The sequence below is a fragment of the Struthio camelus genome, chromosome 1 (genome assembly GCF_040807025.1).
Source record: "Struthio camelus isolate bStrCam1 chromosome 1, bStrCam1.hap1, whole genome shotgun sequence".
NCBI classification, from domain to species: domain Eukaryota; kingdom Metazoa; phylum Chordata; class Aves; order Struthioniformes; family Struthionidae; genus Struthio; species Struthio camelus.
This window is the reverse complement of record NC_090942.1, coordinates 106444387-106456646: the sequence shown is the minus strand read 5'-3', so window position 1 is coordinate 106456646 and position 12260 is coordinate 106444387. Positions and strand designations below refer to the sequence as shown.

Sequence of the window (12260 nt, the reverse complement as noted above, 5' to 3'; positions counted from 1 at the left end):
CCTTGAGAAATTAAGCCAGAACGGTAGACTATCTATCTCCTAAACGACATCAGTAACAAATGAAAAAACATTGTGGGGAAAGAGGAAAATCCAACAGTTTCGGGTTACAGAAAATCACTTTCATCTTACAAAGGAAAATAACAATAACAAAAACCCCACAGCTCAACAGGTTTGTTGTTCTTGTTTTTCCCCCAGCCGTCTCCAACCTTCAGACCATAAACCTGGCAAGATTTGAAGAAGTTAGATGCTTTGTCTCAGCACAGATGAGAGTCTAAGTATGGTTTTGTTTACAGAAAAGAAAGAAGGACTTTCAGGAAGCAATGGCATGTTTCACTTGTGCAACCTACCCTGTGCGCGACAGGATGGAGGGCACTGACCTTGGCTTTTCCCTCGGAGTTTCGGAGGGAACCCACACATCAAGTTACCCTAAATGAGCTCTCTTGCCCTAGACCCTTCGCTGAGAGGTCTCCAAACTAATTTCCTCCAAACATGCTGCCAGGTGATGGCCCCCTTCAAGGGGTTTGGCATTTGGAGAAGTGTACTGGAGCTAAGGCCCCCGAAAGAGCAAAAAATTACGTTAGTCTCAGGCGATGCCCCTCAGCAGAGCTCTGATGAATTCCTCAGTTCTCTGACCAGAGGCTAACCGGTTTAGTAATGCCCTGGTGCAGCCCCCAGGGCATTCGGTGCAGAATGGCATCGGGGTGGCCATGCAGAGACCGACAACATGCTCTGGTAACTTGTTGCATTAGAAAGCGCAGGTAGCACGCCATGTTAAGTCAGGAGTGATGAATAAAGCTAAAATAAGCGATTCTTACCCAGAATTAGAAAGGGGGAAAATATGGGAAGTTAAGGCAAATGCAAAATGCACCCACTCTGTTTGGCAAGTGTAATTTAGTTCTGATACTTTGTGGCTATTTTGGTGTCTGCTGCTCAAAACACTATGGCTTCTTGCCAAAAATAAATTTACTTGAATAACCTGAGATTAAAATTCTTCACTTACAGTCACAGCCAACCGCTATAGGGGATCCACTGGATCACTGTGTGGTGCTCTTACTAGGCGCCACACCGCGCACAGGAGCCCCGTACTCTTTGTGTGGGCCATGCAGGAAACGGAGAGCAGCTGCCTGCCCCACAGCCTGCAGGCTGACACCCACAGCTGCCCTTGCCCACCCGCCAGCCCGATCAAGCTCCTGCAGGCTTCCCTTTGCAGCAGAGACTGTTCATCACCTTGTAAAGGAGAGCCCAATCTCCTATGGTGTCTAGCCCGGTGGGTGAAGATACGGCAGCAAACACACTGGTTCTCCTCAGCAAAGCAGGCTGCGCTGCCTGCAACGGCTGTGGCAGCCCTGCCTGCCAGGGAGCTGCAGCCCGCAGCAGAAATGGGCTGTGAAGAAGGGATGGGCTGGTTTTTTTGTTGTTTTTTTTTTTTTAACATATGCAATAGCTATTTCAGCAGATGGGTGGCTTTAACTCCACCCCTGGCTGCATGCTGCTGCAAGTTACCGCTTGCGCTGGTTGCTTCATTTGCTTGTGCCAGCTCATAAGGGGTCAAGAGCCTAGGTCTTATTTTCAAAGTCGAGGCCGTGGCAGCTGTGCTATGGGAAGCATGACTGTGGCCAAGATAGCCTTGCCCTGACTACGCTCACTCTGGCCCAGTTGCTGAAAGCAGGGACAACACGGTAGCACCAGCTGTAGCGCAAGGCAAGTGATCAGACAGCACAGCACATGGGTACTACATGCTGGGCTGTATTTTCCCTTTTTTGTGCTATTACACAGGAAAAATTTAAATGCAGCAATGAGTAATTATTAAAAATGAACTCGCCTGACCTCAGAGGGCCCTCGCCGTGCAGGAAGCCAGGGTGCAGGCACCCACACTCCCTGCCACAGCTGTTAGCAGTGCAGGAGGGCAGCTGAGGATAACCAGGTCCCTGGGAGGCCTGGCTAATCAGACATTTTGCTGTTTGGCACAAGTGCCAGCCTCATGGGGAAGATGATTTTCAAACTGGTTCTTATTCAGACAGGATAGGACAGCCCTGTGTTACCTGGGGAAACAGAGAGTGCCCTTGCACTCACTGAGGCTACGATTTGGCATCAGGGTGGACTAGGTGGAGGCTAAGTTCAAGGACTGCTTGATCCTGGACAGCTTACAGAGGTTCATGGAAGGTCAGGCTATTCTAATCATGAAACCACAGAGACAGTGAGAAATTAGAGCAGTGCAAGGGTAAACAAATAAATGTCTAGCTATGGGGTGAACATGATGTACAGATATGAAAAGGTATCTGTAAAATGAATGAATTAGGGTATAGAGTGGCATGTTTGAGAAGCAGCTCTTTGGAGCTGCTTTTCTCTAGACGAGGTCTGCTGGGCATTTGTCCTGCTAAACCGAGAAATTTGTCACTATGACTGAGGACTGACGACTTTTAAGAGGACTTTGCATGTCAGAATGTTGTTTTGATTTCAGTAATCTACAGTTAGTTCACATTGTGCTTGGCTTCTACTCTGCAGGCTTGCAAAAATCCCAAGAATCACTTCCACATGGCTGATCACAGGGCCGAACCTCCCCCCGGACGGAGCATGCATTTCAGTGCCCCCATGGAATTTGATTCAAGTGCTAACCTGGCCAAGAGAAAAAACAAAACAAAATCCCAAACAGCTCTGCTTGTTTGCTTTTCTTTGCTGGGTTAATTTTCTGCCGTCTTTGAGAGCTGCATCAACTTACTGGGATATGAGATAAGCTCCAGAAGAAGTAGCAGTGGCACGATCAGGTGGCTGAGGGCAGAGAGGAGGAGTTGCTCCCTGTTGTCAAAAGCAGGATTTTCAATCAGTGCCAACAGTCAAACATAACTTCACAGTAGCCATGTGTCTGGACCAGCTAATCTCTCCTGTCTTTGAAAGTGGAGTAAGGCAAATCATACTCAGTGCCCACTAAGAGCATACAAGAGGAGTTAATTAGAATCAGTGAGCGTGCTGCTAATTCACAGCCCAGCTTCCTACTCACAATTTCCCCATATGGACAAGCACAAAGCGATAGCAAGTGTGACTACCATTCTGACACAGATTTGTATAGATAATGTAGCACTGATCTCCATGGTAGTTCCATGGTTCCTCACCCAAAGAGCAGAATTACACTCTGTATTAAAAGCCGAGCTGAAAACTCTACCTATAGAATTACAACTGCTCGGCATCTGCTTTGGTTGTGGTTAGGCTTAACTTTAAAGGCTGAAATTTTAGACAGCAGCTATAGTTTAGACTGACCTATGAAACGTTCAGAAAAAAAAAACAGTAAGAAAAGAAACATCTATTTCTAAGACTAACGGTAAGAAAATAAGAAGCTATTTTCCTTGTGCTAAGGTTGTTCCCATGCATAAAGTTAGAGCCCAGTGAGAATATATAGGATCAAGAAATTTACAGCTGAAAGAGCACTGTCAGAGAGTCTGCTTTTTGCAACCATCTGAAAAAAAAATATGCCCATATGTGTTATGAAGCATTAACTGGTTTTAGTTTGTATGTGCTCAGTACAAAAAGCCTCCAAAAACTCCATCTGCAACAAGGTTGTGCTGGCAACCTGTGGAGTGGCTTTTCCTCACATTAGAGTAATTTTCTTGCCAAACACAATATTTTTGGCAGATTTGTTTATCTGGAAACAGTTAGGTATTTGTCCTTGCTGATGCTTCTACAAACAAAGCTCACTCTAATGTGTACACAAATCAGACATCGACACGGGAAGTGCAAACTCAGAGTTTTCAGGAAGCAAAGCTCAAAAGGACTCAATTCCAGAAACCTGCCAGGTTGACATTTGAAGGTGGGAGGGGGAGTTCAGGAGAAAACAAACAAAATCAAAAGCCCCACAACTTAAAACAAGAACCAAACCTGAAAACATCTGAACCTCAAACCTAAATGCGGTGTCCAGCTTTGGTTTGTTTGTTTTCCCTTCAAATCTAAAAGAGAGTGATTTTCTGTAAGTGCGAGCCATAGGACTTCCCCCTCTTCTTGGGTATCACACTTTTTTGATGGAAATCCTTGGATCTCAGGGATATGGATACCATTTACTTGGGTTGTTTCCTCCTAGTGACTTCAGAGACGTCATCCATCTTCAGTGAGGCTCACTCAAGTGAACCTGTCTGTTGGCTTCAGCTGCTCCACCAATATATCTTGTCTTCCACTTATGGCACTCGGAGATGTCAAAGGCTGAAGAGAGGCCCGAGCTCCAAATGTGCTCGTAAAGAGTCATGAGAGCAGATAGAAAAATCCAGTAGGGTTTTCCAGCAAGGATGCTGTTGCCTGTGCTCATTTGTACGCAAGCTCTTTCTCCCATATCTCCAACGCAGCCGAGTCCTGGTTTTCGGGAGTGTTGGTGACCATCACCCACCTTTGCAAACAAGCCTGTAATGAACAAGCCTGAAGAGATCTCCCGAGCACTGAGCCTCCTTTCTGGCTACTCAAGGGGAGATCAAGCCATGGACGTCACAGTTGGCCGCCTTCGTCTTGGTGGCCTGTCATGACCAGCCCTGCTGGCCTGCTAGACAAGCATGGCTTTGCAGCGAGCTCGTAGGGGTAGGGCAGGCACAAGCTCAGACCCGCTCTGCCAGAGGTCTGGCACGGCACTGGCACCATGTGCTTCTGGGGGGCAGCACTGTGCTTTCAATTAAACAGTGCTTCTCCTGCCCAGAAGCCAGATCCCATCCACACCTCTGGGCACTGGGCTGAGCAAGCCAACTTTGGTCTCTCCACACAAAGTAGGCTCCTCTCACCCACCTTGGTCCCTCTCTGTCTCATTCCCAGTCAGGGCTGCCCAGAGCCACCCAGGACGCCTGCTGTGTGGTTCCTGGGCCTCCATTACGACCCAAAGACTTCTTTAAACCGGCTGGGGAGGATCTCACCTGCAGGCGAGACTTTTTTTTTCGGCTGCACCATGATAAGGACTCATCATCTTCTTACGCTCAATCAAAACTCTCCTTCCTCTGTAATTTCAAAATGGCAGGTAACAAGTTGGGAGCAGAACATCTCACTGCTGGTCTCTGCTTGCATAACCCGCGCCTTGTGGAGCCGACTTTCATCCTGTTGCCATTATTCCAGTCCTTTGTGCTGTCAGTTCTCCTTGCACAACAGTCTGAGCCATTTATGTACTGACAAGACCTTCAAGTTTTATGCTGTCCCCAAATCTGATTAGAGCCTGTTTTCTCTCTGGGTAAACAAGATCAGCCCCTTGAGGAACATCATCAGCAACCCCATTCCAGTCTGCTTGCCTCCCTTGAGGCACAACCTCCTGACATCCTTTCTTTAGGTAAATCCTTACAATGCTCACATTCATCCCCGTTTTCTCCAGCTTAATAATTTTGCTTGTAGCTCTGTAAGAGTTGCCTTTCTGAAGTCCTCCATCTACATAGTCAATTATCTTATCAAAATGAACCTACTCAGACAGCCTACCATGAGATAGCCTTGGCAAACTCATTTTGCACTTTCTCTCATTTTCCGTTTTCCAAGGTCAGGCTAGTCGGCTGCTTGGAGATCCCAGCTCACATACCTCTTCATCCTTGGTTTCTTAACGATCGAAATTACCTTTGCTACTTTCCTCTCCAGTGGTAGAAATTCTTACCACTGGACTGTGTTTTCACGTACCAGTTCCTCAACTTGGAGATTAAGTGGCCGGCTGCTGCCTCCTCACCCACTCACACGTACAACCACCCTCTTTCAGCTGACTTGCCTTTAGCCCTTCTGGTTTGCTTTCCTCCTGGCTAAGGCACAAGACACCTATGAGTTCCTCATATGAGTCTCATTTATGGCTGGATGCATTCATGTCAGCTCAAGTGTGGCCTCACAGGTTTTACTATCGCAGCCAAGAAAACTTAAGCTATGCACGGCTAGGTTAGATCAAAGCAGCTAGTATGCCGGGGTATTCAGTGGAAAAAATGAAAAGGCTCTGGAGACTAAGGATGGGATAAGGACTATTTCATTTCTAGATCACCACTCCCAGTGCAAGCAGATGTCTGAACAGCGCGCAAAAAGATCTCACACTTCTCTTTCTCTTACAACCACCCAGCTATTCCAGAGAGATGGCTGCTCTGGCAGACTCTGAGCCCAACATTCAGCTAGCACCTGCTCTGACACAAGGCCTCATCCCCGAGCTCGTGCTCCTGTCACATCGATGTCAAACAATAAGCTGTTCCACACTCCTACTGCTGAGGGTTTGGGTTGAAGCACAAGGAAGGGGTCTTCAATACAGAACCAAATAGCAAGCATTATTCTGTCCTGTCAGCTCCAGACAGAAGAGACTTCTCAGATGCATTGCAGAGCCGCTGTTATTGTAGGGGTACAGATCTCCAGGAATATTGAAACTACAATAGAAGTGATATCCTTATTCTAAGGCCTCTCTGTGCCTGCTTTGGTTGCGATTTTTCTTAACTTTTGACTGACTTTTGACAACACATGGTCTGAAACACATCACTAACCAATGCTTGTATGTTTATTTGTTTTTGTTTTTCCCCTTAAACCTGTTCATTTTACACTGTCTTGTAGCTTTGTGAAGCCACAGATTGACTGGCAAATCAGTCAACGGCATATCTCCTCCCAGACCCCAAATGCTTCTCAGTTTTAAAAGCAATAGGTTTCATGGTTAGCAGCTTCCTTTGCTGAGAGCTTCCCCGTCCTTTCTGCCAGACAGGAGCTGTTATGGAGGGCTAACCACAGCACAGCAGTGCATTTTGTGGCCTCCTCCGAAGACTTCATTCCCATGTGGACTTGGGCACATGCATGAGATGACGGGGAAGCCGGAAGAGGGGAGTCCAACAGTCAATGTACTCACACCACCTCCCCGCTCCTCCTCCTGAAAGGACTTCTCCGTGCAGCAAGGCAAAGTCACCATTGATTTGCATCACACACAGTACGTAAGAGCGGAAAGGAAGCAGGCAGATATTTTTAAGCCTCATCAGACCAATGGATAAAATAGAGTGTTCAGTGGCCTCGTTCATTTGTTCCCCTTCTGTCACACACCAGCACTTCCCAATTCTCTGAAATCCAATTCATGAAGAATCAAATGCAGAAGTAACCTTTAAAAGGCCTTACTTTGCTGTCTTTTTCCCTAAGCCCCTTCTCACTAATTCTTATGCCCCTTGGTTCTTTTGGTATACAGCCAAAACCAGGAGTCATTCCCATGGACAGAAGTATTTTAGAGGGAGCTGATAAGGAAAGAGGCACAAGAGAAATACAAAAGAAAGAGAAGACTCAGGTCACAATCCAGCATCAGAGAAATCCCTGTGGTGGAAAAAGAGCCACCTGATCAAATAATTCAAAGCCACCACAGGGCTGTTCCTAACTTATCATATCTAGGATTTTGCCTAGTCTCAGTTTAAGTCATTCAAGCTGTGGAAAGTCATTCCTGAGCCCAGGAGGTCCTGGCGCTACAAGTACTCCCTGGAAGTAACAGGAATTTCTGAACACCGTTCCTTCCCTCCTTCCTCTCCAGGCCTTGACTAGAGCCGCAGTGCCTCCCAATGATTCCTCCCTCAAATTTAGCTCTGATACCCCTACAAAATCTGTGCCTTCATAAGATGGCTTGAACACATTTGCAGCTTACAAAAGAGGAGACCCTCCTTTCCAGCCTACTTCCTTTCCCATCGCTTATTTTTACACTAATTCTAACCATCACCTAGCTCTTTCTTGGCAGGACAGAGGGCCAAATGGGTTTTACACTGCAAAGGAAATGACCCTCATTGCTCACACCTGGAGTGAGCTAGGAGGAGGAGAGCTGGAGGGAAAGAGGAGAAGCTAAGTTGCTTTTTGAAAGGACCCAGCTGTTAATTTGGCTCAGCAGTAGTGTGGCAGTACACCTTGGATGTGGGAACTACCTATGCTTAGCCAATTAATTGCTGTGTCAACACCAGGGACCTCACTGGAGCTCCTGCCAGGATTAATAGTCCCACTTTGCTCTCTGTCCCAGAAGACTGAGCTCCCTCTCCTGCTGTTGCTCCTCACGGTCCTCACAACTGACAGACATTTTCTATAACACAGCCCAGAATTAGGTTTCCCAGGCTATATGTATTTACACAGAAAGGAGAAACCTGCCCTGAAAGTGGAAAACACATCTAATGCTTTTAACATCACTTCTCCTGCAGGGTGGAAAGAATATCACATTTCCAAATCTATAGCATGTTTAAGCCCACCATCACCCCCTGATGCACACACTAACTGGCCATGTTTAAGCAGTCACATCCTGCTAGATCTTATCTTCATTGACGCATTATGACTCAAGCGCCAAGAACCTTCAAATTTAGCCTGCCGCTGGTTGTAATGGGAGTCACTGGGTCTATCAGAGAGGCTGAAAACACAAGTTTGTATGCCTCATGAGCTGCCACAGGGAGGCAGGCTCCCTGGGCCCAGCTGCTCATGGGCATGCTCTCCCCCAGTGCGTTCCCACAGCCCTTGCGTGTCCAGAAACGACACACACACAACTGCCAGCAGTTCGGGAAAAGGCAGCAGCAGAAGGGACAGAAGCATGGCCTGCAGACCCCTTCACGCCACAGATGGGAACACAGCACCAACACTGGCACGTGACTGAAAATCAAAATGTCACTTTCTTTACATCACAGAGCAACTGGCCTGCCAATCCACTGCTTGAGCCAAACCCCAGTCCACAGAAGCCAACTGGGACTGCTTCATTGGCTTCCCTGGGCATGGGGGCAAGGTGTGCAGCCAGCCGGGCAGGTGGCTGTTCCCAAACACCCCAGTTTGCCAATGAGCCAGCTATGCACCTAATGGATAGGCAGTAAAGATGAGCTTGCAGACCATTTTGCCAGTCGTGGAAGCGGGAGAGGTGATCACAACCCTCAGCTCATCCAGGAGATGTTCCCTGCGTGACCAACTTCGCTGGCTGTCCCAAGTCGGTGTTGCAGTGCCTCTCTCTGTGGTAAAGCAATTGAACTTCTTCCCATCTTACCTTCTACGCTGCAGAATTGTGGCTACTTGAAACAATCTTTAAAAAAAAATTTTTTTAAGTGTATTAAAGAGGGCTTTCGGAAGCATCCTAGAGGGAGTGGCAGGTGCCACAATGCACAGTTCACGCTTATTTTCTAATGTTTCCCTTCTGATCCAGGCAGACTCTCTCTTGGAAAGTTTCTGGAAGGATCCAAGCCTGAAAAGAAAAAGGCAGGTATTTCTGCAGTGAAATCTAGTTTATCAAACAAGAGGCCAAAGTCCAGTGTTGCCTGAACCTCATGTCGGAGACCCAGAGGTTCCCACAATCAAGTGGGTACATGCATGAGATGACTTGCTTCAGCACAGCCCTCCAAATCTTCCCTCGTGAGACCCCCAATTATCTCCACTCATGATCCCATTTCCAGGCACAAGCCTCATGTCTGTAACTGGCTTCTCCTAAGACAGAGGCTCTGTTTGCAAAAGCCACATATCCTCTCGCAGTCAAGGCTCTCGCTGTCTCTTATGGCCATGCTCCCTCAGGCAGGACTCAGGGAGGCAAAGATCCCACACTGTCATTACCGCTGGAAGACAGGTGGCAAGTGAGGGCCATCCCCACACCACAGTTAGCTGGAGAAACCAAGGCAAAAAGTGCCCTGCTGTGCCTAGGGCGAATGAAGAGCATAGCCAGAAACACTCGCTAATGCTGAGTGCCTGTCCCCGGCTGCAAACGTCGAGTCAGCGTGGCTGCAGCCACCCAGCAGCAGTGAGCGTTTCCTCCGCACACGCACGCACGGTCACGCATGGCTGCCTCACCAGCAGACCCTGCCAAGGTGCTCTGCAGACAGCACTCCAGGTCCTGAGCAGACCTCATGTGATGTTTGGTGCCCCTGCTTTGAATGTTAGTCGTTGCTTGTTATGCTGAATTATTATTTGCTGTCCAATGACAAAGAAAGGCACACACCTGGGGCCTGAGGACTAGGGTAAGCCCAGAAGTATTCCCCATTTAAAAAATGCCTGCTATCATTCAAGAGAAAAATGCTATTAAAAGCACAAGGGACTGTTAATGATTGGCATGGGTCCAAACTGAATAGGCTTGAGGGCCCAGGAGATCCCTTGGAAAGTCACATATGAATCTGGGGCCAAAGAGGAGGTTAATATGTGAGGCAAAAAGTGGAAATTCGTCATGTTCCCTTGCAGTCCCATCTCGGGAAGAGCTGTAGCATGTAAAAGTAGGGGCATTGCCTATTTATGAGAGTGGAAGTTACAGCAGCAACCACTCATTTTTAATTTGTGCTTTCTTCCAGCTCTGGGCTTGAAGACCTTGTGTAGGTCTGAGGAAATGTCCCACAGGTCTAAACTGGTACATACGCTTGATGCTTTAATGCTACCTTTCACTGCACCTCAAAACTGGGCTCTTAAACCCTGGGCTCATTTAAAAAAACATACTTTTTTAAGTCAAAGAGAATTACCCTTTTTTTCCAGATGAATATGAAGGAAAATTCTGACTCTAAGTGAGTATTAACCACAGTGTCCAACACATGGCAGGGGCATGTCAGTGAGCTGCTCCAAGATGGTACTTTCCAGAAGGCGTATCCTGGCATTTGGTCTAATTTTCATTAAAAAAAAAAGAAAACGAAACAAAAAAAAAACAAAAAAAACAGTAAGGTGAAATATTGTGAGTCTTTAACTCTTTGCTTGGTTCAAAATTTGAAGGTGGTCCTTGCACAGCTGGCATGGCCGTGCTGCCTCCCAGTGTCACACGGTGATGTAGCGTGATGCTGCTGTGTACAACCCCAGGGCATGGCACTCTGGATGGAGGGTGCTCTCCCACCCACTCCACAGGAGAGCCCTTCAGCATCAGGGCATGGCACTCAGGCCTGAAAAATCACCTCTCTCCCACCAGACGCCTCATGCTTGCAATTCCTGCAGAAGGCTCATCGGCCACTGTCTCTCAGTGACCGGTCCTCACTGTTTTTCTGTAGCGTATCTATCTCAGATGTTGCTTAACTCCAATGCATGTTTTGGTTTCAGCTTTTAGGAAGCTGAACGAGATCAGGAACCAGAAAACCATGATGTGAGCCAAAGATTTCAATGCCACAGGCATTTTGTGCTAATGCAGAGTTTTCCCATCCATTTTTTTTGGCTATTTTGGGAACCCTATGAATTTCTTTTTTTTTTTTTGGTCTCCTTAAAGGTGCAGCAGAAGCCCTTTTTCACAGATAGCCATCAAAAGCCGGGGGCTTTCCCTCTGACAGGCCCAAAACTTAGGAGAGGAAAACCCTGCTTTGCTTTTAAGTGTTGCACCGACTTGAGTAAATTCTGAGCAGTTCTATATAAAACAGAACGAACCAGAGAAGCAGAAAAGGTCAGCAGGCACCGCTGGCTGTGCTGAGACACAGGCAACTTCTTTTCCCACTTCCTTTTCTGTTACTATTTTCTGTATCAGATGCTTCTAAAACTCCACATTTAAAGCACCATGCAGAGCAGCAGTCGATATTTGAATGGGCACTGAATATTAAACCACTGAAGCTGCTGGGGTAGATGCTCAAGTGTGCGCTGCATGCTCAGCTACCTTGAAATTCCCCAGGGCCCATCTCCAGCCCTGTGCCCTTAATTGCCCCCAAATTCCCCAGGGACTCAGCTCTGACCCAGTGCTACATTCTTAATTGCCCTGAAATCCCCCAGGGCTGCAGCTCAAAAAACTACCACTGCTTTCTCTCACAGGCAAGGGGGGATTTTTTTTTCATGTAAGAGGCATCAGTACCTTCTTGGGTGAATCCAGGCTCTAGAAATATGGTGTGCAGCGCATCGAATGAGCACTGGTTGTTCGAAAGGATTAGCCCTTGCGAAACTCAGCCCAAGTCATGCTCAATCCTATTTCTCACTCCTACATCCTGCTTCTTTCCCTTCCTTGCCCATTCACTAGAAGCCCTGAGCCGTGCAACCAACATCATTAAAAATAAAATATAGAACTCATAGGAGGCAATGGTAAAGCACCTAGAGACACAACTTAAAACAAAACAAACTGCAACAACAGCAACAACAACAACAAAAGACAGGGCAAAAATTGGCCCAGAGCTTGGGATATGAGAGGGGCCTTGTCCCGGCCCAGGGCTGAACCCAGCTGAAATCAGGGCTGCAGGGGGCATGCTTGAGGACCAACGGCTGCCCAGATGCACTGAGGGATGGGGTAGGACAGTGAACCGGGGTCCGCAGGCAAAGGCTCCATGGAAGTGCTGGAAACTGGGAAGGGTTGGCTGGTCTCAGCTCAAGGTGCAGGGGATGAGTGTCCAAAAAGCACCAAAAAAAAAAAAAAAGAAAAGAAAAAAAGAAAAAAAAGAAAAAGGTTT

General features: G+C 47.3%; 1 protein-coding gene across 2 annotated transcripts in view; it reads right to left on the bottom strand.

The window, feature by feature from the left end:
- LOC104149204 (T-lymphocyte activation antigen CD80) overlaps positions 1-1366 on the bottom strand; it is a 31522-nt gene extending 30156 nt beyond the window's left edge. For both annotated transcript variants that reach the window (XM_068910215.1, XM_068910223.1), the window contains exon 1: positions 1228-1366. The gene's annotated coding sequence lies outside the window, so the exon portion shown is untranslated. The remainder of the gene's footprint in view (positions 1-1227) is intronic.
- Positions 1367-12260: the final 10894 nt, after the last annotated feature.